Source organism: Ambystoma mexicanum, chromosome 1p (assembly GCF_040938575.1).
Source record: "Ambystoma mexicanum isolate Mex_15411 chromosome 1p, UKY_AmexF1_1, whole genome shotgun sequence".
Lineage (NCBI taxonomy): Eukaryota > Metazoa > Chordata > Amphibia > Caudata > Ambystomatidae > Ambystoma > Ambystoma mexicanum.
Genome location: NC_090921.1, coordinates 251,535,742 through 251,555,751, shown reverse-complemented (window position 1 = coordinate 251,555,751; position 20,010 = coordinate 251,535,742). Strand labels below are relative to the sequence as shown.

The 20,010-nt window shown below is 44.9% G+C and overlaps 1 protein-coding gene across 7 annotated transcripts in view; it reads left to right on the top strand.

The window, feature by feature from the left end:
- LOC138568696 (P2R1A-PPP2R2A-interacting phosphatase regulator 1-like) overlaps nt 1-20,010 on the top strand; it is a 334,324-nt gene that overhangs the window by 222,580 nt on the left and 91,734 nt on the right. The gene's annotated exons all lie outside the window — the stretch shown is intronic.

Genomic DNA, 20,010 nt, shown 5'->3' with positions numbered 1-20,010 from the left:
AATATTAAATAAAATTGAGCAATATTGCACTGTAAACTTACCTGGATTTCACTTTACTCTGCAGTTTTCTATCCGTTTTATTAATTTGAATGATATTCCTCAATACATGTATGCAGCATGAATATAACCTTTTGCCAGAACAGGCTTCAATTTGCCAACATGTATGTCTGTATTTAAATTGCACATTAGTGCGTGTTTTAACTCATGCAATGATTTATGAAATATTATTCTATGTTATGCACTCATGCATTAGAGATGTCATTTACCAAGAGCATGTTTCTTGACTGAAACCCCTTGTAGGTATTAAATATTTCCACTTTCTAGCCTTCAATGAATAACAGAATAAAATTTTATTTTTACATTTATAAAGGGTACAAAACCCACAGGCATCAAGGCGATAGTTGCAAGGAGAAGGGGTGAGAGAAGAGGGTGTGGGCAAGCAGTGGGAGGGAACACTGGTTACTAGAAAGGTTCATTGTCCATGTTCAATGTTCATGCAATTAGATAGTTTTCAATTGTTTTTTGAAAGGCCAGTACAAAGGCTCAGAACGTCGGTCGCGAGGCAGGGTATTCCACAGTCTGGCGGCAATAACTGGAAAGCTAGAGCCTCCATCTCTGGTGGGTCTGAAGCGTGGGGTGGGTAGTCTGTGGCTGTAGATAGGTCTTGTAGGTCTGGACGAGTTGTTCTTGGAGATTCTATGCGTGAGGGAGGGCAGTGCAGAATTAGAGAGGCAGCGATGTGTAATGAAAGGACTTTAAAGTTGATCCATTCTCTGACTGGTAACCAATGAGCAGCTTTTCTATGCATTGAGACATGGTCACGTCTGGATAAGCTCATAGCTGCCTGGATGGAATTGTTCTGGAGAGTCTGGAGTTTATGGTTATGCTTTGCAGTGCCAGCAAGCAGGTAGTTACAGTAGTCGAGCCGAGAGCCAATTACTGCTCTGGCTAGTGTCAGACGGTTTTGTTGCGAGAGGAAGTGCTTGGTTGCATTCAGAAATGTGCTAGTGTGGGCAGCTGAGGATGGTCGAACAGTGTTTTTTTGTAGATATTGTATAGTGTTGGCGACTCACAGAAGCCTTGTCGGGACTCCACATGGAACTTGAGTTGGGTGGGCAGCTGCGCTGCCTGCGTAGACATGGGCTGTTCTGTCGGCTAGGAATGAGGCAATCCGTTTGGTGGCTGTGGTAAGGTGGTGGCAGAGTGTTTGGTGGTTGACAAAGTCAAATGCCGCTGGAAGTTCTAGCAATAAGAGGAGGGCAAGGTTACCAGCATTGCGGATGTCGTACAACTGGTTTTTCAGATCCAGGAGAGTCGGTTCTGTGCCATGACATGGACGGATGTCGGACTGTCGTGGGCTAAGGATCTTGTGGTGTCAGGTAGGCCTGTATCTGAATGTAGGCAGTGCAATCCAGGATTTCTAGGAATAGGCCAAAATTACTGAAAATAAATTACCGAGCTCACCAAAAGACCTAAAATACATACAACAAAAAGTTTGAACTACCAAAAGTTTGAACTTTTTGTGGTATGTGTTTTTGTGTGGGGTCGGTAAAAAAAAAAAAAAAACCACAAAAGCTGCGGGTTTGTCACTGCAACAACCCCGCTAACTATACTATACTATACAGTATAGTGAGCAGGGGTTGTGGGAGAGGACCCGCAGCTTACCCGAGCAAAACAACAACAGAAAAAAAGAAAATGCCAGTGGCTGTGGGGTTGTCCCCTGCAACTCCACCTCACTATACTATAAAGTATAGTTGGTGGGGATTTCGGGGGACACCCCCGCAGCTCACCTGAGCAAAAGTTTTAAAAAAAAGAGAAAAGCCGGGGGCTGCGAGGGTGTCCCCCGCAACACCCCGCTCACTATACTATACAGTATAATGGACAGGGGTAGCTGAGGGACACCCCTGCAGCTCACCCGAGCAAAAGTTAAAAAAAGCCACCAAAAAAAAAACAAATACAAACAGAAAAGGACCCTGCGGCGCCGGTCCCTGATCACGGAAGTGAAAGGGATCCGGCGGCGCAGGGACACACCATGGAAAGGTAAGTAGGTGGTGGGGGTGTGAGTGAGGGTGTGTGTGAGAGGGTGTGTGATTTTCTATGGATGTCCGCATTGGAAATGTACAAAAAAGTTTGTTGCGTTCATTTCCTATGTGGACATTTCCGTCGCAGTCCATTCTGCAACAGTAAAATCACACCGATAGGATTTTTAGAAGGAAAGGGATTGTAGTAATGGGCCTTTATTTGGTAGGAATAGCGGGATCGAGGGAGGCTTTTTTGATGAGCGGGAAGATCCAAGCTTCCACAAGATTAAGTGGTATAGAGCTGTTGATGAGCGAGGAGATGATAAAGGCAGAGATAATAGGGGTCAGGGCTTTTGCACAGTCCTTGGACAGTCACCGTGGCAGCATGAAGGCTTCAGAGCACTGATGAGAGTGAACATTTCTGATTCTGTGACTGGAGTGAAGCCGAAGGTGGTGATGGTGGAGGGGGTGAGGATGGGTGCTGGAGACGCTAGGCTCCATCTTGCATTCTTTCGCAAGAATGAAAGCTCTTTTTAAGAAAAAAATTGTATTTTCACTTTAAGGGTGGCGAACTTGTTCGTGAGGGCATCTTGGATATTTTGGCACACGGTGTCATCTTTGGTGAAGTTTGCAGTTGGTGTGATAGGGGATTCGAGTTAAGTAGGATAGATAATCGTTTTCGTGAATGGGATTGGGCTTTGGAGATCCTGATTGAAAGGGCAGTTGCTTTGGCTATAAGGATGGCTTGCTTGTATTCCTTCGAGAAGTTGAGTAAGTTCGTTTTGTTAACTAATGATGGTGATTTTTTGCCATCTGATTTCGATGACAAGCTTCTTGGCTTACATGGCTTGGAGAGAAGGTGTGAACCAGGAGTTAATGTGCATGGTTGGTTTGGCTCTGCGAAGTTTGACTGGAACAATAGCATTGATGGACTGGATAGCAGGGTTGCAAGTGTCAACCAGGTCTGATGGATTGGAGTGCAGAGCGACTGGGGCGAGGGTGTGGTCGGCTGTGTGGACAGGGAGGAGATGCTCTTTGGTGAGATAGCGGAAACATTTTGTGATCGCAGGGAGAAGTGGGAGGGGGTATACAATGTCTGGGCAGACATGACAGCACCAGTGATGCTGTGGTGGTCAGACCTTTGCTGTTGTAAGGAATTTGTTGGAATTCATTATCAATTTGGTGTATAAACCAATATAAGTATTTCAAAGTGCATACACCGAACCAGAATATAGAAACAAGCTTTGGCAATGACAACAGTTTGGGCTTTTGTGTAGGCATGTGAAAGACGCTTCCCAGATATTGCCATAGTGTTATCAACTGGCCATTGATGGTAGCAGGTGCAAAATGGTGAGTACCTAGGCATCCAACAGCAGTGCCTAGCAAATGCCTAAAATGTATATACAATGCAAAACCGCTGGCTTAGTTTGCTTGTTTTTACAGGTCTTTAGTGCAGGACTCTTTGTGCTTATAAATCGAGTGGCTTAAGGCAGACCTGGTTAAGACCATTTTATTACACCAGTAGCGTATTTACATCTCCAATTAAGTCATTAACTCAAAGAAGACTGCTCTGAAAACATACCGGCAGGCATTTCGAGTGCCAAGTTTGATTGTAAGGCTTGTTAAATAGAGCACAATGAGTTCCCGTGAGGAGGTGTTTTGGTCGGGGAAGGGAAGGAACTGGGTGGGTATAGTCATAGGGATTAGCAAGGCCATGGACAGTCAATGGGTGGGCAAATAAACAAACAACATGTTTGTTTCAAGATTTGTGTCTGTCCTTGTATGCCATCTCCCGCTATGTGTACTCTAATGCAATAGTGTCGGCGTGTAGGTGGCCCGCCGTCTTCTAGCCCAAACTGATAAAACCACAAGTAGAACAAACGAAGCTCTGTACAGTTTGACTATTTTGAGACAGACTGTTACTGCAGCAAACATCTAGAAAAATCTAGCATATTTAAATGTCTTAAATCGAAGCCTGTCTGACGACGTGGTCTTGTGTGAGCTTTACCGCTCTATGAAATAGACTATTTGTTGTACTAGCCATAAAGTAAATCAGTTGTCAGATAAAACTCTACTAAACTTTTGAAATGTGAGGAAAGCCTTACGGATAAGGACAAGTTTGAAAATGCTTGCATCAAAAATGCATGGACAACCCGATAACTCTTGGAGCATAAATTAAATTTTGCAACTAAACTCACTGATTGGTCATATGATGAAATACGTTTACTTGAAGATAGATTGCATAAACTACACTGACTTTCCATATTATTTTCATCATGTAGCCGTTTGCAAGATCAATTGCTTTTGGCCGTTAACGTGGGCGCTGTGTTTCTTTGTTGTGACTGCTTTTTCTATGCCTTGCAGTTGTACTTTTCAGGGCCACAAATCCAATGTGTGGTTCTTGTCCCAGGGCTAGGGGGAAGGGCGTACATGGAGACAGCTACACTAACCGTTCGGCACTTGGAACAAACTTCTGAACTGCAAAGGTCTGTGGCTCTGTAAACAGAGCCATTGTGAACCTTCAACTGCAGATTGGACACAGATCTGAGTCTTCTTACTATGAATCGAGAATTGCCTCTAAGAGTTGGACCAGGGATTGGGAGCAGAGGTGCCAGGAATAGTCCTCCAAACAGGGGCGTAGAAGACGCATACAATTTGGGGGGACAGGGGACTTTGCTTTTTTTTATTTATTGTTTTAGTCAAAGTACTCGACTTTTCACAAAATTACACAATAAAATAGCAGCACGTATTACATTACATATCACTGTATAAAACAAGAGAAAACCAAAAAAGAAAACAGAACAAAATTAGAAAAAGAAAAGCAGTTCAGAGTACAAAATCCTTCAATTTGCCGTCTCTCTTCAGAAGGCTCAGTTCTCTTAAAAATGTTACCACTCCCATGTCAAGACTTTCATGGCCTGAGCATAGCTGGTCCCAACAAGATTGGCTGTCCAGCCACCATTCCTTGTCCACAAATCTCACAATCTTTACAACCCTCTTCTTTACAAGCCATTACACAGAAATAAGTAGTGAATACTGAAATGTGGGCTACTTATTTGCTGTGACGAGCAGTGAAGACAAAGGAAGTAGGAATCCTTGCACGTAATTTTATGTGCGTTTACCCTGTTTGAATTGTTTGTTCTGGGAGCCATGCCTCTGCTTTATTAGTTGCCGAGCAAGAACTCTAAATGCTACACATACAAGATGTTCTTTCAAGTTTACTGTTTCCTTCCTATCGGAAAAAAGTGGATAAGTTAATGGTTAACAGTAGCAGGGGTGGACTGTCCTACGGAGAACTCTGGAGATTTCCCAGTAGGCTGATGTACCTTGGGCAGGGGTGGACTGCCGTACAGAGAACTCTGGAGATTTCCCAGTAGGCCAGTGCACCCTGGCCCTCTTGTGTGGTAACCGATTTTATTTGCACATTTTCTCATAGGAAAAGGGTTGGGCTTTCTGAAAATGTGTAATATGGGGCCACTTTGTACATTATTTCCAGGGCCTCTTTTGGTTCCCAATCCACCCCTGAATTAGTAAACCTCCAGTCTTGTCAAAGATTAATAACAAAAAAACTCCTTGTTTTTTGGAAACATTTGTAACACTTGAACATGTTTGCAGAATCGGATGAAAGCACGTGCATTGTTGTAATATTGAAGGTCAACTTGATGATATACTGATATCGAATTCTCAAGTGCTAAGGGTGTGTATGTGGGCCTTGAATTCCCATAAGGAATCATTGCAGGCTTCGCCCACTCCCACACTTTTAAAGACACGTTGGCAGGTTTACAATCGAAAGCCAAAACGAAACGGAGACATTTAAGGACAACTTGGAAAACGGACTTTGCTTCTGAGCCCCTGAAAACGGCCCCACACCTACAAGACTCTTGGGGGGATTGCTGTGTAGCTGATGCCACTTGGCATCACGGGTGGAAAGATCCGGGGTCTTGTTGCCCAGTAAAGCTGTGCTTTCAGTTTCCTTTTCTTACCTGCTTACTGCAAGTTTTGTTTCTCAGGGCCCAGAGGAGCACTTTCTGTTTCTCCAGAATTGGAGAGCAATGCGGCTATTTTTAAGGCTCAAACGAAAGGTCGGGAGGGCATAGATGGGGTGTGGGGCGGCAGGGGAGGGAAAAATAGCTGGAGAGCAAGAGGGTGTGAGAGAAAGCACCTGCGCACACCTACATGCCAGACTGACGGATTCATGGTCACCTATCACTTTCAAACGGAGCCTGACATGTGACATGTCTGTGACACCACTGATTTCATGCATTGAAAGACATTGGGCCTCATTATAGGTTTGCCAGTCCGGTAACAACGGTACTGGTAAGCTTGCCGGTACTGTTAGCGGACCGGCAAACTATGTGTTCTGCTCGCGGGTGCCATCGCGCCCGCGAGGACTGACCTGGCAGGCGTACCGGCACCCGTGAGCAGAGCATGTCGGATGCACCGGCGCCATTCAAGAATGGCGCCGGTGCATCCGGCCTCCTCATTCCCATTGAGCCCTATGGAGCTCAATGGGAATGGGCAGCAGTTTATTCCGGCGTCTGCGAATGGGCAATTACTGGGTCCGGCTGGGCCATAATGACCCAGTAATTGGCCATTCCCGGGTGCTGGAAAAAGTTGCAAGTTTGGTTGCAGCCTGTCAGTTTTACCGGCAAGGCTACCACCAAACTTGTAATGGGGCCCATTACATTAATATTTAACGAGCATTGGCAATGCCAACAGTTGGGTCTTTTTTTGTAGGCATGGAAATTGTACTTGCCAGGCACTGCCATAGTGGTATTAACTTGGCATTGACGGTAGAAGCTCTAAAAATGAGTGCCTTGCCATCCAAGAGCTGTGCCTGGCATCTGCCTAATACGTATAGACAAGCCAAAACTGTTGGCTTTGCCAGTGATCGTTTTTAACAGGACTTCTTTGAAAGACACACATAGTGGTAATACAATGAATGGCTGAAGGCAGATCTGGTTAAGGCATTTTAATTCCAGCAGCAGGTTTAGAACTTCAATTAAGTTATTAACTCTCAGAAGACTGCTCTGGAAACACACTGGCAGACACTATGGGCCTCATTATTATTTGGGCGGTATGCTGGCGGTAATACCACTGGGATATACTGCAGGGCTTTTAGCGTTACTGCCAACCCCCCCCGGCGCTATTAGCGCCAGATCACGGATTTGGTGGAATGGTAATTCCCATTTCCTATTGGGCCCATTTGCGAATTCCCCATTCTCTATTGGGCCAAATTGGACATTTTCGGCGCTACTACCACCGGCAGTATTAGCGCACAGTAATAGCATCGAAAATCAGCAAATTTACGGCAGATTTACCACCAGCTAAGAGCTGGGGGTAAAACCTGCCAAACTCGTGATTTGGCGGGCCCTTAAATGCAGCGGTAATAGCGTTACCGCCGCATTTAAGGGTTACTGCCAAACTCGTGAGGAGGCAGTTTGAGTGTTAAGTCTGATGGTAAGGATTAATTAAATGGTGTTCAAGAGTGCCCATGGGTGGGGAGGAGCAGGAACTGGGTGGGAATGGTTATATGGGTTAGCATGTCATGGGCAGTCCAAAGGTAGGCAAATGCAACACCTGCAAGCTGTGTGTACCTCATATGCCATTTCTCCCTAGCTGACTCTAATGCAATATTTTAGGCTTGTAGGTATCCCAAACTAAAAATGAAGCATTATCATCTGAATCTGATGTGATGTATTTTACATTATTATGATAACTGCCAGAAAGAAATGTTCAAGACCGATTTGGACAACTGGTATAAAATGTAATATAAAAACAGGAATATGTCGTCCTTTGCAACTGAACTAAACTTTACCATGTCCAAAGTGTTCTCGCAAACCTCTAGTTTATGAAGAAATTAATCTTAATAAAATGGGTAATGTTAACAGATATTATCAAAGTGCTTACCAGAGTAGACATACAGACATATTCTGGGGGGGATAAATGCCATTATATCCCCCCACTTATAATTGTGAGGGGGATTTGTCCTTCTTGTGCCCCCCCATGTCCTACACCCATGCTTCCAAAACCAGTGTGCCGCGACTAGAACATTACGTCTGCACTTCATGCACACAATACCTTTTTCTTAAGGTGCGCAAGATAGTCTTGGAGTGAAGGTGGGGGCACCAAGCAAACTCTGCCACAACAGTCTACTACAACACAGTCCATTGCCAAACGTCCACACCCAGTTCACTGGAATAGTTGATTTGGGTTTAGCTCTGTTTGCACTAGCAAATTTAGTTATTAATTTATTATTTTATGTTAACGGGACTCTAAGGCTGCATAGTTCGATCGGATCACGTGAAGTGTATAATGCCCTCAAACACATGGAGAGAAAAACAGAAGTAACAATATTCTAATTTGTTAAACGTTACCCTCTAATGAAATAATATGGACGAGATGTTAATGCTTAATGCGTTATAACTACACATTCATTTGTGTGTATAGGGGATTGGTGAGTTTGCAATATTTAGTCCGACAGTAAACTGGTTGAGCGAGTAGTTCATTTTTGATCAGCTCCTATTTTAGTGTCGAGTTGTGTGGCACGAAATTATTTTTTATTGTATGTTTGGAAATTAATCAGAATGTTATATTCCTTTAAAGAAAATAGTTTTAGGTAAGGAAAGGTTGGTGGACGATTGATGACCAGTCCGTTAGGAAGGCTTTCTGCTGGCATAAACGATAGAATACTGAATGAATTTCCTTAAAATATTAAGTTTAGCTTTTGTTGCAAAAGATAGATTGGGGAGGGGTACCACGTCACCCAAGAACTATACTATTGGATATCGCACTTGTAACCTGACCCATGTTCCTCAGCTATTTACAAACTTCTTGCATTCTTGCTGCACTCTCAAAGTACTTTTTCAGCCTTATTACACTTAGATCCCACAAGGGAAGCCCCGACAAAAAGATTTCCCCAAGAATTCAGATTATTTCTTTGTAAGGTTAAGTGTTATGTGGCAACTAGCACAGTAATTTTGAATTTAAGCTAGACTGGGAGCAAATGCAGGACCACCCCGATCTACGTTAATACTTAAAATATCAAAGACACTGCATCTGAATTGAGAGAGACCTGCCAATAACAAGTTTCCTTTGCAGGTTATCTCTGCCATATTTCCTAAACGTTTTGAACTGTGCATGCCATCCCACAACACCATTTAGCATTGCTATCTTTTGAGTCTGCAGCAAAAAAAGTACATCTTCTGCTCGGCAAAGGAGAGGCTTATTAGAAAGGTTATCTCAGTCGTGTGAGGTTATAACTGGCATAATATTGCAGTATCTATCCATAATGAGGCTGTGCTGGTAGGAGGAAATGCCTCTCACTAACAATTTTTCAGCTGGGTATGTTGTTGGCAAATCATGTCTGCACCACTGGCAAATAAAGGCCTACTCAAGTTACTATATGATTGGTAGCCAAACTAAATTCCGCAATGAGGCCAAATCCTGGCTCACTCAGAATGAAAACGAACCCACAACATCTACAATCTCTCTGTAGATACTTTCATACCCTATGCAATCTTTGTAAATAACTCTGTGCTCTTTGCTATCTATGTCAATATTCTTTACGCTATACATTCTGCTTACCTTCCATGCCTGTAAACTTGATTTCCTATGCCTGCAACTGTATATATGCATATCTGTCTGTACCTAAGAAATGCGCCCAGTTTCCTCAGGGCTCGGTGCGCTATATAAAATAAATAAATAAAATACAAAACAAAATACAATACAATAGCCTTTTGTCTACTTTTGTAACTATTTGTTATTTTATGAATGTGCGCATATTATAGTTGTTTTTCAACATTGATGCCACTTCCGACAATTATAATCAAGATCAAAAGTCATGTAACTGTTCTTTCTGTGATGAAACTGAGGTTAAAGGTTCTTTTGATGTCAATTTCTAAGATTTCATTGTGTGAGTGATGTACTTTCTGCTTAGCTTGATGTTTTGGTGAAAAGTGCGTCCCTTCAGTGATGTGGCCTTCTACACAGGCTGGGAAACGGAGGTATGGGATCAGAGCTGGTTTTGAATAAGGCAGGGAATGCCTCGCAAGGGTGGGATCTGGATACAGTCAAATTACCTTTAGGGCAGTTGGGAAATCTCCTACAGACTTGACAGGCATCCCCTGCAAGAGCCAGGTGAATGAGAGTGTAGGAACAGCTCATAGTATCACGTTTTTGAATGGATTGTGTCCTCCGTGTCCTCCAACGTATTGCTCATCTTAGATGTATTCCATCCAGCTTTAGCTGCTTCAGGAATTTTTTCTCGGCAGAGGGCGCCGTGCGTCGATGTCATTGAGTCGAAGTCCCTCAAAGGCCTCCATCGAGGGTGACATAATCAGGTATACAAGTAGCACGCACGGCGCCCGTTGGCCTCAGTTCTGTTTTTCCGCAGTACATGTTGCTTCGGAGACTCGACGCTCCTCGAGTAGTTATGTGACGCAGTTATTGTGAAGCGATATTCGAGAATGTCGTCATCGTCGACCCCGACTACCCCACGTTTGGGGTTCAAAAAGTGTAAATCCTGTGGTTCGAAAATTTCCATCACGGATCCGCTCCGAGAATGTCTGTGGTGCCTCGGTGAAGGCCACGACATGGAGGCCTGTACGAAGTGTCAGCAATGACTGGGAAGGCCTTGCGAGAGAGGAAGAGGAAACTGCAGGTAGGTCGAAAACCCGACCGAAAAGCCTCTAGTGTTGAGTCGAGGACCCGTGAGGAGAAATATCCTAGACGCGAAAGGCAAAAGCATAGGTCTAGGTCCCGAAGTGGTTCACACCACTCTTCAACGAAAAAGTCCCCTTCCACCTCGTCCTAGGGAGGAAATCCCCTAAAAAAATGAAATGCCCCACAAAACATTCTTCCTCCGAAGAATAGCAAGCATTTAGAATTAAAATGATGGCAGTATTTGAAAAGGCTAAATCTCGGTCCGTGCCTTGCTCAGAAGCCGGCCCGGGAGCATTACCGTTCTGACACTCGTGCGCTCTCGAGGCCGGGTCATCGAAGGAGAAAAGATCGGGAATCTTCCAGGACCCCGGGCGAAAAAGATGGCTCGAGTCGACCATACGAGGTCACAGACGCCGTCCGGAACCCGACACCCCTCGAAGGGCGAGCCCTCGAAGCCAGCTCTATCGACTACCACTATTTCGTCGGCGCCATCAACGCCCTTGTTGACGTTGACCCTGAAGCTCTCGGTGCCAAATGTTTCAAAGGCTCCAAATCAGCCAGAAGCTCTCAAAATAGCAGCAAAAGAAAAAGCTGTAAAGCCTTCAGTCTCTACTGCTACACATCTCCCAGAATTCTTTTTTAAACCTCTTCCAAGGAAATAATATTTCAAATCCTTAACTTCCATTTTTGAAGAACAAGAGAGGTCTGAGGAGGAGGAGGTTCCTTTTGGCCTGGAATATGACACCCCAAATGTCCCAGAATGCCTGATTTCTGAGGAAAGCAGAATGAGAGATCTGGTGGAAACCTTGCATAATGCAAGTGGAATTGAACCTTCACCTGAAACAGATTTTGGGAGGCCAGAACCAGGGGAACATGCCAGTCCCTCATACAGGCAGCTAATGACAAAGGTGGTCGAATATTTAGGATGGGCTAGACCACCAACTCCGTTCATCCAGGATGATCTGACCGATATATTGGATCATGGTCCCATTGAAGATCCGATTTTACCATTCCTTGTAGCCTTACAAAATAGGGTGACCAAAAATTGGGAGACCCCGGACTCTATTCCTCCGGTGAATAAGTCTCTCACTTCAAAATACCGCCCTTCCAGTACCAACCCCGGCTATCTGTCCAAACACCCTACTCCTGAGAGTCTGGTGGTCCAGGCAGCCACAGCTTCAAATAAGGTGGTGTACCCTTCTAACCCTCCGGATAGTGACAACAAGTGTATGTATGGATGGTTGGGCGCGCAAGGTATTTTCAGCTGGGAGTATGGTGGTAAAATCGGCCAACTCCACATGTGCCTTGGCAACATTTTCGTACTCTCTGTGGGAGTGCATTGCAATGGCGGCAGAGCACATACCAGAAGGAGAAGACAGGGAAGGATTCCTAGCCATTGTTAGAGATGGAAAGGAGGCCATGCAGGAATCCTTTCAGTCTGGATTGGACACTGCAGATAGTGTGAGCAGGTCCATGGCCACTAGCACGGTAATGCGCAGATTTGCGTGGTTGTGAAAGTCCGGTTTCGCACCAGATGTACAAAACCGTCTTTTGAACATGCCCTTTGACGGGTCTCACCTTTTTGGCAACAAGCCTTACTAGAGCTTTGCGAGGTTGCAGACCTCAAAAGCGGCTGCTAAATCTTTAGGAGCTGCTATTAGACAACCTCAGCCTTTTCATGCATCAGGACAGTCTTGGAGGGGACGATCCTATCGTTATTGCTCCTCATATGGAAAGGCGAGAGGAATGTCCAGTCAAAGAGGCCAGAAAAAGCCACTTGAGGTGGACGACAAAAATGTGCAAAGCCAGCCCCAGCTGCAGCCTCTTTACCATCAGCGGCCGCAGCAACCGCCACAAAACCACTTTGCGGACTTGCAACACAAGACACCTGTGGGAGGCAGGCTGTCACAGCATCTGCCAGAATGGCGAGCCATTACTTCAGATGTTTGGGCTCTAGAAATAATAGCCCAAGGTTACTACCTTCCTTTTCTAATGCAACCTCAAAGCAATCTACCAGGGAGACACTCTTTGAAGTATTCAGACCCGCTCCTTCAGCAGGAAATCTTAACCCTGCTGGAGAAAGCTTCTATAGAACCAGTACCTGTAGCGGAAAGGAACAAGGGATAGTACTCCCCATATTTTTTGATTCCCAAAAAGGACTGAGGACTGAGACCCAAGGAAGGACAAGTTCAAGATGGTCACTCTTTCTCAGATCCTTCAGGACCTTCAACTTCAGGATTGGTTGGTGTCATTGGACCTCCAGGATGCTTATTTTCATGTGCCAATCCATCTCAAGCACAGAAAATACTTGAGGTTCATGGTTGGTGATTCGTACTACCAGTTTTGAGTCCTGCCATTCGGGTTGACCTCTGCCCGAGGGTCTTCACCAAGTTAATGGTAGTGGTGGCAGAGCACCTCAGGAGAGGGAGGGATTCACATCTACCCCTACCTGGACGATTGGTTGATCAGGGCCCATTCTGCCAAACAAGCCCTGGATCATCTGAAAGTCACCTGCCACTTCCTCCACAGACTCTGCTTCTCCCTCAATTTCAAGAAATCACAAATGGCACCTTCCCAACAGCTCTAGTACATAGGGGGCTGTATTAGACACATCCTTGGGAAAGAGCTTTTCTCCCAAGTCGAGGGCTAAAGACGTTCTTCAGATGGTTTCCAAATTCCAAAATGCCCAAAATCTCCAGGCCTACGACTTCTTGAGGTTGCTTGGCCTCATGGCATCCTGCATTTTCCTAGTGCCAGAAGCACGCCTGAGGATGAGATCCCTTCAATGGGCTCTAAAGACTCAATGGTCCCAGTTTTCAGGTCAAATGATGGATCTCCTTCAAATTCCGAACAACGTCCGGCAGGATCTTCAGTGGTGGACTTGCTCAGAGAACATCCTAAAAGGAGACCATTTTTGGCAACCATGGCCGGAGATTACAATAGTGACGGACGCCTCACTCTTGGGGTGGGGAGCTCATGCCAAACTATCTGACAATCAGCGGTCATTGGTCTCCATCGGAGTCCAAACTATACATCAACCTTTTAGAGCTGAGAGCAATCAGACTAGCGCTGAAGGCTTTTCTGCCATCTGTCAGGGGAAAAAATATCCTGATAATGACGGACAACACAGTGGCTATGCATTATCTAAACAAAAGAGGAGGTGTAGGGTCATTACCTCTGTGCAGAGAGGCAATGTGGCTCTGGTATTGGGCAATTCAAGAAGAAATCTCCTTAACAGCAGTTCATCTAGCCCGGGAGGAGAATATGACGGCGGACGCTCTGAGCAGGGACTGGCTCAGGAATGCCTTCAGGAGATCTTCACCCTTTGGGGAACCCCTCAGGTAGACTTGTTTGCGACTGGAATCAACCGGAAGTTTGAAAAGTATTGCTCAAGGGAATTTCCCCCGAGAGGAGTCCTAAGGGACACGTTTGTGGTGGAGTCATTACTAGATTGAGACGGTTCGGACACCGCATGATCCTATTGCCCCAGATTCGGCCTGGAGAACGTGGTACCCGGACCTTCTAGACATGTAACAAAGGGCAATTGGACATCTTCCTCAGAGAGAGGACCTTCTCTCACAAATGGAGGGCCAGGTTCTCCATCCAGAGGTCAAGACTCTCAACCTTCATGCTTGGTATCTGAAAGGCTGAGATGCAATGATTGGGACCTTCCAGATGACGTCATGGAGGTATTGCTTTCGGCAAGAAGGCCAGCAACAAAATCTCTGTACCGTTGCAGTTGGAAGAGGTTTTGCAACTGGTGCAGGGAAAAGAATGCTTATTCTTTTCTATGTTCTTTCCCGGAAGTGTTGATGTTCTTTCCCGGAAGTGTTGTCCTTCCTCTTGTCCCTGGCACATAGGGGCCTCAATGTTGGGACCATTAAAGGTTATCTTGCAGCACTTTCCATTTTCAAGCGCTCTTCAGAAGAATGTTCCTACTTTAAAATTCCTTTGATAATACAATTCTTAAAGGGACTCACCAATGTGTTCCCTCCTTCTCCTTTCCAAGTCCCAGTTTGGGACCTTAATCTGGTTCTAAAGTTGTTAATGTGTGCCCCTTTTGAACCCTTGCGCACTTGTCCATTTAGATTACTAACATTGAAAACCGCTTTCCTGGTTGCTTTAACATCTGCAAGAAGAGTGAGCGAATTGCAGGCACTGTCTTCTGGGCCACCCTATGCTGTGTTCCACAGGGACAGAGTGGTATTGAGGGTTAAACCCTCATTTTTACCTAAAATTGTGTCTGTTAGGCAGAATCCTATGCAGTTCCCTCAGGGAACACTGCAAAATGATTGACTACAGGAGTAAGCCGTAAACCCAATTGGTAGCAGTTTGCACCACCCAGATTTACCTGGTAGCTATGGCTGAGCAGTCAGACTTCTCTCAAGAAGAGTAGGGCATTATATAGAGTATACACAATAGTGCTAAAAACACAATAGAGCAAACAAACACTGACCAGAGCTTTTTATCAAAAGTATATAATTATTTATTTAAAACACACTTTTTAGGAAATACACTAGCACTCTAAATCAAAAGCAAGTTAAAACACAGTCAGGTAAAGTATAGACATCTCCCTTGATAACTATTAGAAAAGTCAGAGTTAAAACACCACTATTTGTTAAAACAGATGTAAGCACGTAAAAAAAAAAATCTAAAAAACCCAAAAATCCACTCCAATAGTTAAGTTAAGGGAGAGAAAAAGGCAGGGCATAAAAATAAAACAGTTCCCAACACTTTTAGAAGTTCAAAGCAAGGGAGTAAAGGCAGTATACACTGGAGAGCCAAAGTTCATAGGCCAGGCCCACATTAAATGGAGCAAAGCGAAATGTGCCCAAGATCACACAGTTTAAAATGCACTAAACGTCTTTGCAGAATGTTCAAAAGAGGTTGGGGTGATTCAAGAAGTAAAGTTAGGAGGTCTGGGACCAACCCAGCTGGAAAGCCAAGGATGTAAGGGTCACCTTGGGCAAACCGAAGAAAGGGGGGCCAGGCAGAACACAGTACCTTAAAGAGAGGAAGCTCCAGCGGTGGCAGTTGTTCCTGGCAGTGGTTGCAGTTCGTTGTTTCGACCAGGGGAAGAGAGGATCTCGTCGAGGAGGAAACTTGGAGTCGTTGCACTGCCCAGGGATAAAACCAGCCGCGTTGTTCGTCGGTTAAAAGGTGCGTTCCTTTTATTCACGGTCAAAGTGGTGAAGCTTGGCTATCCGGCCCCCGGGGTACTTGGCACAGGCGATTCGACCAAGAGACTTCTTTGGAAGGCGAAAGGGGCGATCTGGTTGATCCCACCAGGTCAAAGGAAGAAGACTCGTCCAGCAGAAGATCTTCTCTTGTCGTTGGGAAAGTGGTGAGTTAGTTGCAGCAGGGTTCCACCGGTGGTGTCGTTGCAGAGGGCTCAGCTTTGTCCCTCTTCAGATTCTTAGGTCCTTTGGCGACTTCTGAAGTTCCAGTCCCAAACGCCCTGCTTTTATGCAGAAAAACACCCATTCAACAACCTAGCTGTCACTCACACATGCTAAGTGGTGAGCCGGCGGCTCACCACCGGGCCAATCGGAATAGAGTGCGACTTGGGTTGCTAAGGCAACGCAGTCCAGGGTGCCAATTCCACTCCCAACACATCCTGTGGAACCCAGACAGAGTGGCACCATTTGGAGGGCATCTGTAGAGAAGCCCGCAAAAAGTGGAACAAGGGACTCGACCTTGGTTAGAGTTACAGAGACGGACATGAACCCCATTTTAGAAAAGAGTTCTGGCAAAAAGACCCAACCGTTGATTTAATATTAAATAAATAAACCGGCGGTATCTCTAACATTGCACCAAAAAGCGGTGCGTTTAAAATCAATGGGAAAATCCCATAGGAAATATTCTGGTGGAATATTTTGCATGGTAACCACTGCCACCAGCCAGAAACTCGACAAGGGGGGGACTGGACAGTGCCCCCTTGAAAACAGACCCTGGGGCAATCGAATTAACCCCTTCCAGTACTTCCACAATATGATGGTTTGTACTGGTTCTGTTCACAATTTTGGACTAGTAAAGTCAATGGTGACTTTACATGTCCTGGGAGAGAGTAGTCAGTCCCAGGGTATGGAGTCTGTTTGGGGGTCACTATGACACCCCTGTGTTACTGCACTGAGGGTGCTGTGTAACACATACACAAAAAAACAGATGATACCCTATGGAGTAAAAGACCCCATAGCCCATAAGTACACAAAAAGTCAGACATACCTCAAATCATGCCTAAGAGTGGAAGGAAAAGAGTCTCACTCTTAGCAGGAGAAAACAAAAAAAATCCAGCAAAGCTGCTGGGGGACTCACTAAGTTTGGGAAATTAGCCTTTTAAGAGAATACTCCCTAACAGTGTCTGATTTCCATTTAAATCAGAAAATGTATTCTGCCCGCATTCTATCCTCCACCTCATCCTAGTAAGGAGGAGGAAAGAGGAGGATAAGCTTAGAGTGGATAATCAACTTTTCATTGGCTACACCGGAAGGAAATTGGGTCAATCGGTGTCAAAACAAACCATATCACATTGGATTGTGCTTTGCATTTCAGAATGCTACATATTGGCGGGAAAAGATCCACCTTTTCTATAGTCTGGATGCTTCCCAGTCTAAAGAGCTTGCTTTTGGTAAAGCAGTGCTATATTCGGCTATATAATATTAAAAATCTACTCCCTTCTCCAGAGAGCTTTCTACACTGCTTTGGGAGTCTATCTAAGATGAGGAATACTTTGGAGGACGCAATCCATTCGAAGAACAAGTTACTTACCGACTGGTAACGTTCTTTCGACTGGATGTTCCTACAACGTATTCCTCCTCGCCCTCCCATCCTACCCCTCTGTAGATTTGCCGGGTTATTGCCACTTCAACTCTCGCAAGGCTGACACCTGGCTACCTACACTATCTATACAACAGAGCAAGAGGGGAAACACAGAACTGAGGCCAACGGGCGCCGCGCGTGCTACTTGTATAGCCGATGGCGTCGCCCTCGACGGAGGCCTTTGAGGGACTTCGACTCAACGACATCGACGCACGGCACCCTCTGCCGAGAAAATATTTCCGAAGCAGCCAAAGCTGAATGGAATACATCTAAGATGAGGAAAACATTAGAGGAACATCCAGTCGAGAGAACGTTACCAGTTGGTAAGTAACTTGTTGTTCTTTGCTGACATCATTCATTAAGTACCTTCTTTGTAAACACGCCTTTCAGCTGCCTTTTTCTCCCTATCCCCTTTGATGCCTTCTTTCCTTGGGTGGTTTTAGTCAGGACCCTGATTTTCATCCATGTATGACTAGACTCAATGGTAAAAAAAAAAAAGCGCGATTGTTCAGCGTGTGGGGTGCTTATGGAGACTCGAGTGTAAAATGTTCATCTGGATCCCCAGACCTCCCGGCCGCCCCACTACTACCACCCTCATCGTTCTCAATTGCATGTGTACAGTGACGGGCCCAAAAGATTTTGCCAACCAATGTGCATGCAACGGGGGGTGTCTCTGCTGGTGCAGGGATAGAGCAAGTGGAATGGCTTGTAAATTGCTTGGCCGGTTGGGTTTTCCTGGGGCCATTGTCGCCCCTTCAGACTGAACACCTTGGTTTGTACTCCAGTACACCCTGCCGTATTTTCTTAGGTTAGTATGAAATAGAAATACCCATAACAAATACAAGGCCAGGGACTGTCCTTAAATAACAAAGGTTAACCAGCTCTACCGGTTTCTACTACTTATGCTCCGGACTTCCCTTGTGCAGCACCAAGAGTCTGGTATGTGCACTTAATAAATCTATTTCACCCTTCTACGATGGTGATTTGGCAAGGACTAAAAGAATAATATTGTAACAATACGAGCATAATAAAGACGGAATGTAAAAAAGCAGCATCTGCTTCCTGTATTAATTTTAAACTATTTTTCATTACGGATGCATTGGTAAATGTGTTGTTTAATTCAATGTGCCCCAGTGGTGCATCAATACATATTTGTTCTACTTTCAAAAACAGTTTATAGCGAATTTTCACTGTTCTTGCAGGCGAACGGTTCAGCTCAGCAGGAATCCGGTTATGCAAATGTTGCAAGTTTAGGCCTCCAACAGGATGTACATTTTGTAGACACACGCCTCAAACAGCATCTATTTACAGATCTGTAGCAGACTCGCTGGCTTCTTGCAGCGGGGAGCTCCAACAGGTTATACAAATGTTGTAAACTCTGCCCTGAAATAGTAGAGCATTCCTTCTCATGAAACAAATGTTGCAGACTTGTGCCACTGTAGGGAGAGCAGTCTAGGTCGCATAAGGTCTTCAAAGGCCTCAGGTTATACAAATGTTTCAGGTTCAGAAAACTGAGCTACTTCAAGGTATACATTGTGTGAGGGGTAAAGCGTAAAACCCACACAGTGGCATTTTCGGTGTTTATCAATAACTTTAAACCCGCACAGTGGCATTTTCGGTGTTTATCGATAACTTTTATTATCAAAAGACAAAACAGGGTTTAGTAAATCCTACCTATCCCTTACTCTTAAGAAGGGGTTCCTTGCCTAAACAAAACTAAGGAATGTCTGTCAGGATATCTAATGCAAAAAGAGTTCTCTGTCCTAAACTGACCCTCACACACTAAACTCAATATAACGTGAAAAGGGTAATATCTCTTGGCTGAACTCATGCAGCTTCTGTCCAAAGTGCCAAATATAAAGTCTCTAATGTGCAGAAAAGAAAAATAAACAGTTCCACTAGAGAAGGGCCCTTCCTTCCCCTAGAATATTTCTGGTTATTCAAAGTATCATTTCTCATATATTCCAGAATCCTAAAGGGGGGTGACCCTTCCTTTGTTCCTTTGAGTTTTTTCCAGTTACACAACACTTAACAGTTCTTTCTCTGGACCCCTGATGCCTTTTTCAGAAAGTGGTATTGTTCCTTCATTTTGCTCCACAATTCAAAAGGGGGGGAGGGTTATTCCCCGGTTTTGTCAGCACTTCCTGGGGGCTCTGCCCATTTCACCAATCCCTGGCTTACTCTCTTGCCAGGGTTTTATTTCGCTACTTAGGTGCAGGTCCCAGACCCGCTGAATGCCTGGTTTACTCTCCTGCCAGTGCTTTTTGAGTCCTCTCAATATTAGAGTGCAAATCTCAGGTTCACACTCTTCATTAGCATTCACTTGTTTATGTATCCAGGTAATTATATTTTTCATATGTTGGACCAGGGCCCTTCTCCAACTGTTAAATATCCCAGCTCCCTTGTGTGGGTTTTTGCTCTTTACCACCGGCATGCAGCATCCGCCCTGAAGAGCTCTGGTATCCCAATCGCCTTGTCTAGGCTTACAGGCTGTCTGTCTGCTGCC